Source organism: Heterodontus francisci, chromosome 8 (genome assembly GCF_036365525.1).
Source record: "Heterodontus francisci isolate sHetFra1 chromosome 8, sHetFra1.hap1, whole genome shotgun sequence".
Classification (NCBI taxonomy): domain Eukaryota; kingdom Metazoa; phylum Chordata; class Chondrichthyes; order Heterodontiformes; family Heterodontidae; genus Heterodontus; species Heterodontus francisci.
Window position 1 is genome coordinate 87,412,839 of NC_090378.1, and position 13,629 is coordinate 87,426,467.

The window sequence follows — 13,629 nt, forward strand, 5'->3', positions numbered from 1 at the left end:
TGATAAAAGTAGCTGACAGCTGAAACAAATATCACCACACCCAAAGAGGAGCTGTGCCTTTTTCACTGTATTAGTTCTGCTATCATAGCACCAAAGAGCATCTGCAATCTCTCCAGTCTCCAGCTCCTAATAATGCGGATTTAGATCGGTTTGATGGAATTAGGAGGTAGTCATAACAAGGGGTTCCTGTGAACTTTAATCTTTTTTTTTAAAAAAAGCACTGCCTATTAATGCTCGGAATTCTTCCAATGCTGAACACAAGGGGGAGGGGGAGGGGGAAATGAGAAGCGGGTGGATAATTACGCTGCTGGTGATCTTAAGTATATTCTTTGGATTACCACGTCTGGAAAAGAAGAAAGGCGAGTGTCGTATGATGAATCCGCAGGGGTTGTCTGGACCTTTCATACAGTGCAAAGTCTGTGTAGTCAATGCCCTAGTCAGGGTCAGCCTTTGCCCTTACATGCTCCTCCCTGCTCCAGGTGCAGCCATTTGCTTGCTGCCTTTGCACAAACTGAGCAGGGTTGTGATGATGTAAGACATGAGTTTCAGCCGCTGAATGCTGGTGCGCGGGCCATATTACAGATTTACAGCTGTATAAATCCCTATGCAAACAAAAGCATTCAGCCAGACTGAACGCCTGATGCTGCCATAGTCAAATCTGCACCGCAAAGTGTCACATTGACCTGTTATCAGCTGGCATTTCAAATATCACTTTACAATTAGCTTAAACCTTTTTCAAGACCCTAGGAGTTTTGCTGTGCCATAAATGGAATGTTAATCAGCTTATATTTTCTTTCAGCCAAAGAAAGGCGCACTCGCAGTCTTCAATACTTGATTCTGGTTAATGAAAAGTCAATACTTTAAAATACATAAAATAGTTCTACAAAAGAATTATTTCTTTTGAAACACAAGCCACAGTAAGAGTTAAAGCTATCCAGTCACCCCTACGGGTAGGGGAGGCAAGACAGCTCAGAATTGCCATGGCAAATGTTCCGTTCAGTTAAATCAAACATGGCGTTGGAAGAGGGAGTCATCATCACTCATTAGCTTAGGTTAGACAGATTCAGATGCAAGATGTTCACTGCATGTTTGCAGTGTCTAGAAACATCCTTGTTGTGGGAATTGTGCAAAAATTTCATTTTCATCAATTTCTTTTACAACTCCAAACTGGCTACTTCCTGGCCAGAAATTTTTAGACAATGCACTGTCATTAGGCCTGCAGTTGTCAGAACTAATATTACGAGTGCAATAATGTAAGAAGTTCCACGCTGCATTACATTATGAAGAAGTTTTCAATGCAATAGACTTCTTCTCAACTGACTGCAATGGGTCTTTTACTATTTCCCATTTATCCAATGACTCATAAAAACAGACCTGGGGAATTTGAAAGGGAAAAATCTATTCAGTTTACATAGCACGAAATATGTTTAGCATAAAGAGCTGATTGGCAAACTCAGTATTATCTGGTCATTTATTGAATTGCTTCCTATTTCCAACCAGTGTCCAACCCCACCACCCACCCACCCACCCATCTCCAACCATTCACAATAGTAATTTTATTCATCCATTTATGTACGCAGTTCTAGTCAATACATTTTCACCGCAGATTTGATTATCAGCAAATCTTCTGATGCATTTTTTCATAAGAAATGTGTTCCCCATAATCCATTTTGCCACCCTCTGTCTGGAAGATGAAGCCAAACCTCGTGACAATCAATAATTGAGCAGCCAGCAATTGAATTCTGTGAAGAGATGCATTTAAAATCAAAAGCTCAGACATGCTGTGAGCCTGACTGTCTGGTTGGATTGCAGCAGACATGCGGACCTGTCTAGAGAGCTTTTCAGCAAAGCTCTATCATCCCATCTAAACATAACGTTAGAGAATTCCTCCATCTAGTGTATTAATCCCATCCCTTTTCAACAAAGCTGGGTATTATTGTACTGTTGCTGATTTGGAAAACTTAGAAAAATGGGCAGCTCCAAATTAAAATGATTAACTAAATCAGTAGGATTGAATCTCTCTTCTGAACAGAATGTGTGGACAGAGTATGCTGCACCAGGAGCATAGTCAGTTCCCCGTTTGTCCGACAGTCTGAGCTACTGAACAACCTGCCATTGAACAGTACATTTTTGCCCATTTGCCCCATTTAAAAAATATCGAAATATTGACAATTTAGTTCAATGGGTTTAGGTTTTTATAAGAATAAAGTGTAAGAATTCCCAAAGTAAATCAAAATACTCTCATTCTTGACACGATTTACAAACCCAAATTGATTTTGAGAATTCATTTGAAAATATACAAGTGCTCTGTAGCAGAATTTACTGTTTTCCCTCAATTTAAAGAGTTTGTTTTGCTGTTTAATGTTGTGGAAATGTAAGGTAATGAATAACTTGGTATGACCGGGGCATCCTGTAAAGCTCAACCCATTTCATTTGCTGTGCATTAGTTCCACGCTTGGTCACGTAGCCTTTTCACCAGGCTTTCCACCAGGGTATTCAGTTTCCTATTTGTGGATCATAATTTATATTTTATGAGACAGTACATTACAGGAATCAACTTTTTTTAAACATCCTGAAGCTTTTTTGGCCAGAAGCAATTGTTTTTGGCTTTTAAATTCCAGAAAAGACTGTGCAAGTACAGGCAAAGTCAGAAGTATTTTGTTTCAAAGCAGGAAAAGGAAGGCAGTGGAATTGTGGGTATTCTAAAGAGCTGAAGAGTGCACTCAACTTATTCGAAGAACAGGTTAGTCAAACATCAATAAGTATGTGTTGATGTAGAAGATATAAATTCAGGAACATTTCAACTAGTTTTTAATTTCTGCTCCCTTTGTCTTCTGAACATGTCAAATCAAGATTTGCATGTAGTGTTTGACATAAACATAACATTGTACAGTCAGAAAAACACCAAGTTGATTTCCCTAGTGATCATTCCTCACAAGGTAGCATGGGGATTGAGTGTTGGTAGGCTATTTGGTCAAGGGAGCATTACGGTCAACCTCTGTCCTATCCATACACCATGTGCACACTTCCAGCTGGGGTTAATGCAGGACAGTAATCTTGAGCAGGGACTTTTCCTCACCCCAGAACATTGGGGCTAATTGCACATTCCACAACCATTCTGCTTAGATCAAAGATTATGCCAGTGGCATTCCTGGTCTGTTTGGCTCAGTGTTACAACAGGCAGTGCATACCTCCACTGAGCCATTTGTGGTGTAATACCACCATGTATTGTCGCTGTTACACGTTTCCTCAAAGGAACATATAATTGTTGAAATCAGTGCATTTAAAAAGTACAAAATGAATGTTGGATGTTTGAATGAACATGAATTAAATCTCCAAGGCAATTAGTCTTCAATGGGCTAAAGCTAAGGTGATCTCCTCTGGAAAAACCCAAAGACTGGGAATGTGAGAAGTTGGGAATGAGGATAAGTCCTTTCCACTCCAACCAGCTCACCGCAATGTGCAGCTCCGCATCCAGGATCTGCACAGAAGGTTTTCACTGTCTCGCTCTCTATTATACTGTTTGGGTGAAAAGAACAGGCTGAAATACTAAATTATTTCATTGCAACCTCTGGTAACAAAAAGTAGTACAAAGAAGGGAGAATAACCATAGCAAACTGTCAAATAATCTTATAAATTACAGCAAAGCATGATGATGAAAGAAGTGACCAGTTAAGAGAAAAAAATTATGCTGGAGATGGACTTAATAATTTCTTATACTCTACCCTTTATTTAACACCAGTCCGTGTTAAAAAAAAAAGTTGCAGAGGTAAAAACACCATTAAGCATGACGATAACCATATTAGTCAAACTGACCTCTTTGTGCAACAGTTTTATCAAAAACAACAGGAAATTGGTGGCTGGAAGTGGGAAAATTAAATAAAACTGTACCATCTAAGCATCTTTTATGATGAAGAAATCATAATTTTAAACTGTACAGTATTAGTTTTAATTATGCCATCTGTCACATTGCACAGGATTCCTTTTAAAGATGTGCAGAGTCTTTTTGTTCAACAAATTGAGGCTAAGCACTGGAACCCATTGAGCCAATGTGGATCTCAATCCTCTGATAACAGGCCAATTCATTCACACATTGAAAATTGTGGAAGAAATTTAAACAACAGTTTAGAATCACCGCTCCCTGACTTTCATCAGTCTTCATTCCAAAAAGACGACCAAAACTATCACTGAGCTGGTTTCATAGGAAGACAGAATCTAAATGAACAGATTTGGACATTAAAGACAATCTGATAAGAAATTAATGCTATGGAGATAGTCTAAAGAAAATTGCTTAACTGATATATTGGATTCCCATTTCTTACACAAGACAACAATGTAGGAATAAAGTCTTGAATGTTAATTGGGCACTGGGTCCTGGCTTTAGCTCTGAGTCCTCTGAGATCTTTCTGCAATTTGCCAAACATCCTAAACTTTCATAACAAAGAAGTTATCATTTTATAACAAATCCTTTTCATCTTTGGAGCCCAATGCAATGTTTATTTTTCAAATATACAGTGCTTTCAAATTTTCCTTTGTAGATTACATTTAATACACCCAATTGTTTTGTCTGAAAAGAAATGTCTGCGATATTTCAGCCAACTGTTTTCTCACTCTCGTTGACAACCGTAAGTAGAGGGCACTACAGAAATGCATTGTCATTGCATACTGCAGTGGAGGAGCACAGGGCAACTGGTTATAGGAACCATCACAGAATCAATCCTTTACAAATCAGTTAACAGATAAAGGCACATTCTCCTTCCGGTCTTCCTAGTATTTCTCATTAAATGTTGATGAACTTGATCAGTGCGTCTCCTTAATGCTGTGAATTACAAATCATGCTCTCTTGCTTTCCCTTACTCTGTGCAATAGCTGCCAACATCACCAGTCTTCCAAACATAAATCCTTTTTAAAAATAAAGGAACAGATCACGGGAGATTTACCAGCAGTGTAAGGAGGGGGGGGTGGGGGTGGGGGGTGGAAACTGATAGTCATACCACTGCATTAGTATTGATTTCGGTCCATCAAGGTTTGTTCCATTTATTGTGTGAGAAATGGCAGGGTCACTTTGATTTAACTACAATGCCAGATGCAAGGCCATTACCATGACTTTTAAGATAAATTAATCCAGCAAATTTGTTACATTCATCTTTGGAATTGTGACATTTTCCTTGTACAACACTTAGAGATCAGAATTGGATTCCATCCTTTCATGTATTTCATAATTTTACAGACCGTTGTTTTCAATTGTGCAAATCATTGCTCAAGCCAGAGGCGACCAACTCAGAGTCTTTTACTGGGTTTTTGGTCGTATTACAGTTACCATATAAATATAAGTTGTTGAGAGAACACAACTGCACAGCAGGTTAATGGCATTAGTTAATACAGTTCTTTTTAAAAAAAAAGATTCCTCAGCCTAGGAGCTTAAACTAAAACCAGCTATAACCACACAAAGCTACCTTTCATTGGTTTGGTGCAGTTGCTGAGATGAAAAATAAAAGAAGGCTGTCAATAATGCATGAAACAACCCATGCTTTCTCTGTATAACAGCTTGTGGCTGAAAGGATAAATTTTACACAGTTCAGCGAGAACAGTAACAGTTAGGAATTCTGATTTTTCAGCACTTTGCTTTCTCCTTTCAGTTATTTGAAAACACTTGCAGATTCATAACTCTTAAAGTACAGAATGTCCTTCACAGGTTTCAGGATAGCCACATATTTCCTATCATACAACATCTGCAAAACTTGACTCTACACTTTCAATGTGGAATATTGCAAAGCTGAACCAAAAGAATGCATGAAACCAAAGGAAACCTTTCAATCATGGTATTCTACAATGAAACTAAACATTGTTTTATTTAAAAAATTTCTCCTGTAGTCCTCGAGAGGTTAATAAAATATTCGTTGGGTCACAGTATAACAACTTTCTTCCTCAGCCAGCTTTCTCATGAAGCAGAACGCCATGGATTTGGATAAAAATTGTTCCAATGCTTGACCTTTGGCCAACTGAAAATGTGAGAAACTTCTTTTGGGCTATAATGCAGCATTTCATTTTAAATTTTCCTGTGTTCAGCTAATACGTACAGATACAGACAGCAGTCCTGTGTACTGCATGTACACACCCTAATAAAAATAAATCCATTTAATTAATCCCAGGTTGGATTAAACCCCAATGATTTTTACCCTGCTAAAATGATTTTTTGTTGTATGTCATCAATTAGGTACGGATCACATCTAATTTTGACTAAGTTTAGTCGAGAAATGAAGAGGAAAGTTCCTGCTGAGTACAGCCTGTCAACCCTTGAAATAGATTTCATAGGCATGCTATATGGCACACACAGGCCTTTTCTTCATTCAGAATGCCACCACATGCTATTCTTGCACTATTGTCATACTTAGTACATGTTTGTTACTTGATTGCTTAGAATTGTTCCATTGACCACCTTAGCCAGTATTATAAGCTCAGGATAAATCAGCAATGTATTTAGAATAGAAGCTTAAGTAAAATTGGTAAACCAGTGTGACACAACATACTTCCTTTTGAGCATGGACCTATCATTTGATCTGCAAAAATTATAGGTGTGTGGTGGTGTGCCAGAGAGTGGTGGGGTAGGGGGCAGGTGTGCACCATATTACCAAGCACGCAAAATGAATTAACTAGCATTTATATCACTAGTTTAACCAATCGTGCTCAAGATTCTAATCTATAGATCATGAGAGACTAAGTTTATTTGACATGAGAAGAGAACTGAATCTGAATAGAACAAACATATATAATCTAGATGAAAGGATGGTAGAAAATTTGGAATATGACATAGAATTTTGTGGCACATTAATAGGCCATTTGTTCCAACAGGACAATGCTGGTGAGCCTCTGCCCACCTTACAAGGAAAATAATCAAAGGAAACAATCTGGAGTATTTTGAGTATTAATCTATTAATCCGATTCATGGCAAAATGCTCATCGTCATGATGGGATAACAATAGAGTAACAGTGAGGTCACAAATAAGCAATCTATGGATGTAATAACTAAAATAATGCCAGATACATCAGTCTCTTCGGAGCACAAGAGAACCAACCTTTAACTGTGATCATCGTCACACACCCTTGGTCACTTCTGGAACTTCATAGGGTGATGTATTAGTTTTACATCCTACAGTGTTTTCCTGTGCTATCAATGTGAATACGGATTTGTGCAAGCTGCTTCTACCTTCAGTAAAGTTTAAGTGGTGAATCCTGACATGGGCAAGACACATAATAGAGCAAAGTATCTTTGAAGCTCCATAATACTTTTTAGGGTGGGTCTCATTTTCTATTTGCAGATCCATATGATTACCTCGCTGATTAGTGTCTACTTTGTACATTAAAAAAAAGTTTATTGCAATGTTTTTAGTTTAGTCTGACTGACTAATTGGAGTGCTGACTACTTTTGATCACAACAGTTAATCATGCCATGTTTGAATGGATTTAAATGGCTGAAGGGTATGCCCATTTTCCCTCCATGATAGTTACTATGACTAATGGCATTTTAAAGATATGATATAATGTAAAACCACCCACCACCTGGTAAACAAGCACAAAATGCCAACACACATGGAAATGAATAGCTAAAGTCTTTGGATGTGACTAAATAGAATGCATGGACTTGGAGAATACTGTCCAGAAAATTGATTAGAATTGAAGATTGATGGACTTGACCTTCAGGCTTTTTCCTTAACTATTGAGCCTGTCGTTAGTTAGGCAAGACAATACCTATATGTCTATTGTTCCTTACTGATAAAAGCAGTGCTGAATAAGCCAAGACAATTCCGCCTGGGACAAGTACAAATGTGACCCTAAACATCAGGCTCACTCAGACTTTAGAATGGAGGATGCTTGAAGAAACCTTGCGACTGTAATTACATGCTAGGCTTCAATGTGTTTTTTAAAAATTTAATCAAATAGTTGTAAATATAGATGCATAAGATTCTGCACATAAAACAGTTGTAATTTTTTTCATCCTTTTGAGTCCCTCCTCACCCAATGTCCCTCTTGGCTTCCTGAATTCAGCACAATCCAGAACTGTTCCATCATAGGTGTCAAACAACAGTATATGTTATAACAATGTTAGTTAAGTCACTTCATGCTCTGCTCCATATTAGTATTATTTAAGGTGTTGATTAAAGTGTTACTCATCAGTTTTTTATGCATTTAACACTCCCAGCTGGCTTATAAGGTGAAGCTATTTCTAACCATTAACATTTTTCTTAAGCGTCTCTGAACTATCTCGGGTTGTTTTTCTATGTTAAAGGTGCTTATGTAAATGCAAGTCAATTCTGTTGAAGGTCACTCTTGGTGATATTTGCTGGTTATTGTTAATGATGGTAGTATATGGCTACTATTGATGATGGTTGGTGGTGGTCACATCCATAATGAAGACAAATCCTCTTGCACATTTTCCATCTGCATGTTTGCTATTATGTCAGATGACAATATAATCGTGCATATTAACACTATAATATAGTTACCAGTTTAACAAATAGTATTTCAGTTGTATCTATAAAAATAACTTATATTAATTGGTAATGTGGTAATGTTCCAAGCCAAATAAAATAAATATTCTTCTTGTGGTGAATAAGGCCAACTATCACAAAAGGAACAATCTACTCAGGCTAGGGTGCATTTAATTGGAGGAAAAAACTCTTTCCAGTGGCACAGTGGCGCAGTGGTTAGCACCGCAGCCTCACATCTCCAGTGACCCGGGTTCAATTCTGGGTACTGCCTGTGTGGAGTTTGCAAGTTCTCCCTGTGTCTGCGTGGGTTTCCTCCGGGTGCTCCGGTTTCCTCCCACAGCCAAAAGACTTGCAGGGTAAATTGGCCATTATAAATTTCCCCTGGTATAGGGATGTGGTAGGGGAATGTAAGAACAGGTGAGGATGTGGTAGGAATATGGGATAAGTGTAGGATTAGTATAAATGGGTGGTTAATGGTCGGCACAGACTCGGTGGGCCGAAGGGCCTGTTTCAGTGCTGTATATCTAAATCTAAATCAGTATGTGTTATACAAGTAAATGGATAAACCATTTTTCCATACAATATTAAATTTTGTAGTCTCCATAGTTAAATGTATTATGTACAATTTTTAGGTAGTTAAGTAAAGATACAATTTTTTACCATAGCCTTAAAAAGTTTTTGAAATGGTAAAGAATGTCTTGGCCCTGCTTTAAATAAGCTAGTCAAATAATGTGGCTTAAATTGGTTAAAATATTGTTACAATTAGTGAGTATGCTGGGCATCCCATGGACTGTCAAGATTCATCTATCACTATAATGAGGTGGTACTCATGGGCAGAACTAGTACCATGTAGATCTACAGGGATTTAATTCCCTTTGACATACAGTTGGCTTAAGATGGTATATCGCTTTCAACATTAATGTAATATACTAACACATCTAAGGGGAGGCCAGATAAGTACATGAGGGAGAAAGGCATAGGAGGATATGCTGATTGGGTTAGATGGAGCAAGGAGGCTCATGTGGAGTATAAATTAGTTGGACTGCATGGCCTGTTTCTGTGCTACAATTTCCATGTAATTCTATGTAAAATCAGTTGGGCACTGACTATAATTGAACTGGTCCCATCTGACTGGAGTCAGTCCACCATAGAGTGAAACTGGCAATGTACAACTCATGATCCATCAAAATGGCCAGTGACACCAATCGGGCCATAAGCATGGTCTGTCGACAACACAATGCAAATCAATCCAAGCACTCAGAGAAACTGCGATTGCAGCCAATCTCTGATTTCGCATTATTTGATTTCTAATACTCACGTGGCTTTGAAGGCTGGACATTTTCTTTCTTTTCCCCCCCTCCTCCACATTCAATAAAATACTCAAATGATTTGGTTAGGTGTGGCTAGAGGCTGGATAAGGCGTTTTAAATTTTTTTTAAACAGTTCAACAGATTTTAAAAACTGTTATCCACTCATCAATTGTGACCTTTAATGGAATAACATTATATGTGAAATGATACAATGCAAACAATAAAAACCTCTGCTAACCACAGGCATGCTTCCATCATAATAAGTATCTGTACAGTATAATCACAGTGCCTGGGAAAAATCATGAGGGTCATAAGGAAGACAACAAAGGCATTTGCCTAAACAAAGAAGGAATTTCTTTGGAAAACCACTGCATTCAAGGAATTCCATTAATGTATATTATTGACAAACATTTAAAAATGATATTGTATCAACAAAATATTCATTTAATATAGTTAATGAAATTTCATTTTCAAAATTTTGAGTTACAGCTCAAATAGGCCTGTGAACGAGGGCCATCCCATTAGAATTTGATCTTCTGGCGTTTCTTCAAACTGATGAGTACTGGATTTCCTTTGCAGCATCCAACAGATCACAAAACATCTGCAAAAGTGGTTTTCTACAGACCACTGGCTATTAGAAAAAACACTCAAATAGATGACACTGCAGGATATTTCTTAATTGGTACCATTCTGCTGCCAAAACAATAATCTGAACCTCGCGAGGTCTATATTATCTGATCAGGTCACTTTTTTCTCATTTCATGGTGACTTCTACCACTAGATTAAAAAGCACCATGAGCAATCTTGTTGGGATGGGAGTCTTTTATAAAATTAATTCATAGAATCACAAAAGTTACGTCAGCAATCTGGAAGTTTCTGAAAAAAGCTAATGAATCTGATGTTAACTGTGGAACACTAGGCTATCTACATCATCAGAGTAGCTGAATGGTGAGGGTGAGTTTAAAGGTACTTAACATTAGCCTGCTATTCATCGATTTGTACTATGTATTCAAGTAAACTTTCACCAGGCTATCACTTTTCAGGTTTAAAGCTGCATTTGAAAACAGCTGCACACTTCCATTTTCTAACCTGCTCTCAAGACCATAAGTTGGGTTTGCATCAAGAGCATTAGAAGGGAGAAATTACACAGTGGTAAACATGAATGTTTAATTTAGAGGAGAACTTGGGTTATTCCAAAGAAGTGATGGCACTTCCATCAGTTACTAATTATTTGGAGTAAATCACGTTCCCACTTACTGTACTGTGAACCTAAGGGTCTCCATTTCTGGTGGCAAGATATGAAAATAACCTTTCACTTTCCTCATCTGTCACATTGATTAACTGCTCACTGTAATCTCCAAACTGAAGCAGCCTTACTGTGGCAGAAAGCTTCAGGGGTCTTGCTTTTGCCATGAGATGTTTGACATGTGAAGTAGAGAAGGAGGGTTGGAGGTAAAGAAATTTGAAGTAAAGTTTAAGTACAGACTGAGGCACAGGATCAAGGTGAGGCGAGCAGGTTGGAAGATTTATATTTCAGCAAGCTGCAGTCAGAATCAAGGCTCGTGGGATTTATTCCCACTTTTATTAGTTCATTCTTGTTACTTTCCTGTAGATTGATTGACTCCTACAAGTTTTCTCAGAGGTTTCCAGATGTTTTCAGCACTGGTTGTCTTAATTAAATTACACAGAAGATAACATTTCTGGATCAGTAATCTCATTATTACTCCTACTATCTAAACAGATCGAGAGTTTCTGGAAATTATGATTCAGGGTGACATCATCCATTCCCCTTTGCTCGCCCCTCAAATGGCGCTGAGTTGACAGAAATTTCAGGGTTGAGAGAGCCTGACAAATGACTGCCTGTCCCCTCCTCCTCCATCTCAGCAATACTGAGCTCTCGTCAAGACATGCCTGAGAGCTAACAGTGAGACAAAAGCAAATAGACGGAATTTTTCCATGAATACGAGCACACTGCTGCCAGCAAAATCCCATAGGAAGGAGGAAAGAAGGACACATTTTTTTGAACAATGGCTGCTGAGAACTAAATTAAAACCATTTAAACCATTTTGCTGAGATTGAGCACTTAGGCAAGAATCAGATGTTTTCTTAAAAAGACTTTGCTCCTCATTTACAAAATTAACCGCCGCACTCAGCACCTGGAATATCATACATTTAAGGTTGTGCATTATACCAATTACCAGCTCAACGCTGTGATTTCATGCTCTGCTTCAAAAAGCTACAGAGTACAAAATGCCCGTTTGCAATATTTATGGGACAATATTTTCTCCATCATTTTGATACTGAAGGCATTACTGAAATCTGTTCTGACACGCAATTCTGCTTGTTTGTCCTCCAGGCCACTCAAGTCTCTATGATTTCGGGTCAGCGGTTAAGTCAAGCATAAGAGCAACGTGACTGAGGACATCATTGTCAGTTCCACATCAAGGTAAGTGGGGCATATTATCCAGCATACTTGCCCTGGAGGCACAGACACAGATTAGTGTGTTGTGTTGGAAAAGTAGGAAATGATTGAGCTAGGCCATTTTTCTGACCCAAATCTAAAGCCTCATGCAACTGGAAGACAGAATTTTGTTACGCTTTTATTTACTGTGCATCTGCTTAATTACTATTTACTGTAACTTCAAACCGTGTGCCATAAAGCAAGTGATGAGGATCATGGGCACCTCCAAAAAAGCATTGGAGGTGTCTGGCATTCCAGAGAGAAAAAAATCCACCTGCCTGGACTTCTGCCGATCTAACGTTCTTTCTATTTATATCACAGAAAAAAAAACCTTTCATTAGAATGTCTGTTTAACTTAAACTTTTTGATCTCTTGCTCTCTTCTGAAGCACAATCTATGCTGTGTTCTTAAAGGATTTATTGTACAGCCATTTTGGATTGGACCCCAAGCTATGTTTAAACTGTACAGACTGAAAGACAAGACAGCATTAGCCTCTATGTATGCTGTCATTTGCTCCCCCATCCCCCTCACTCAAAAGGTGGTCTTTCTCTCATCAAGTGCTTTCAGACATGCTTTTATGTTCATCTCTGCTACAGTAAATGTGCTGGATATCTTAAGATGCCACCATGATTAGAAACAAAATCAGCCTGTTAAAGTGGTCAGACAGACAGAAATTTGAAGATTATAGGTACAGAGAGATGTTAGCAGTCTGAAAGCTATCAGATAGCTTTTCTACGGTTGAAGCAGCTGTAAAAGATGTTGCTGCTTAGCCTGCAATCTGGGAGCAGAGAATTACTGAGCCCAGCGAGCAAATCCTGTCTGTCCGATTTTAAGATGCAAGTGTTCAGGGTCCCTTTTTACAAGCTTCACACCCTCCAGCTGCTTTACATCCTGTCTCTCCTCATTCACAAGGAGATTCCATTCGCTGCCTTCCCCAGCTTTTTTTTTTGTCCTACTGATTTAACAGTAATTCTGAGCCTTTGACCACTGTTCCGTGCTGGGAGTTTCCAATCCTTAGCAAACAAAAGAGGATGTTTTAAAACATGAAAGAAAGAGGATGTGTAGACATCCAGTTTACAATTGCAAGCCCTCTTTGGTCCAGGTTCCTAAGCATGTTCAAACAACTTTCCTCATAACGGCAGTTTCAGCAGGAACACACTGCTCAAATCAATCATCCTATCTCAACCTGAGCCCTAGCTACCTTTGTTTAATCAGGAGAGGCCTCTCTTCACCGATTCATGATTTTTCATACCAAGCAGCTTTTCAACCTTTCCTGAACCCAATCTTCTCCATGGTTCACAGAATGCAAACTAAGATAATGTGCCCTTATTCATCAAAATGTGTTCCAATTGTTGCTTTCAAAAGGCAA

The 13,629-nt window shown here is 38.4% G+C and overlaps 1 protein-coding gene across 2 annotated transcripts in view; it reads left to right on the forward strand.

Annotated features, from left to right (window-relative positions):
• Nucleotides 1-13,629, forward strand: part of LOC137373001 (uncharacterized) — a 236,496-nt gene that overhangs the window by 2,684 nt on the left and 220,183 nt on the right. For both annotated transcript variants that reach the window (XM_068037632.1, XM_068037638.1), the window contains exon 2: nucleotides 12,156-12,245. The gene's annotated coding sequence lies outside the window, so the exon portion shown is untranslated. The remainder of the gene's footprint in view (nucleotides 1-12,155; nucleotides 12,246-13,629) is intronic.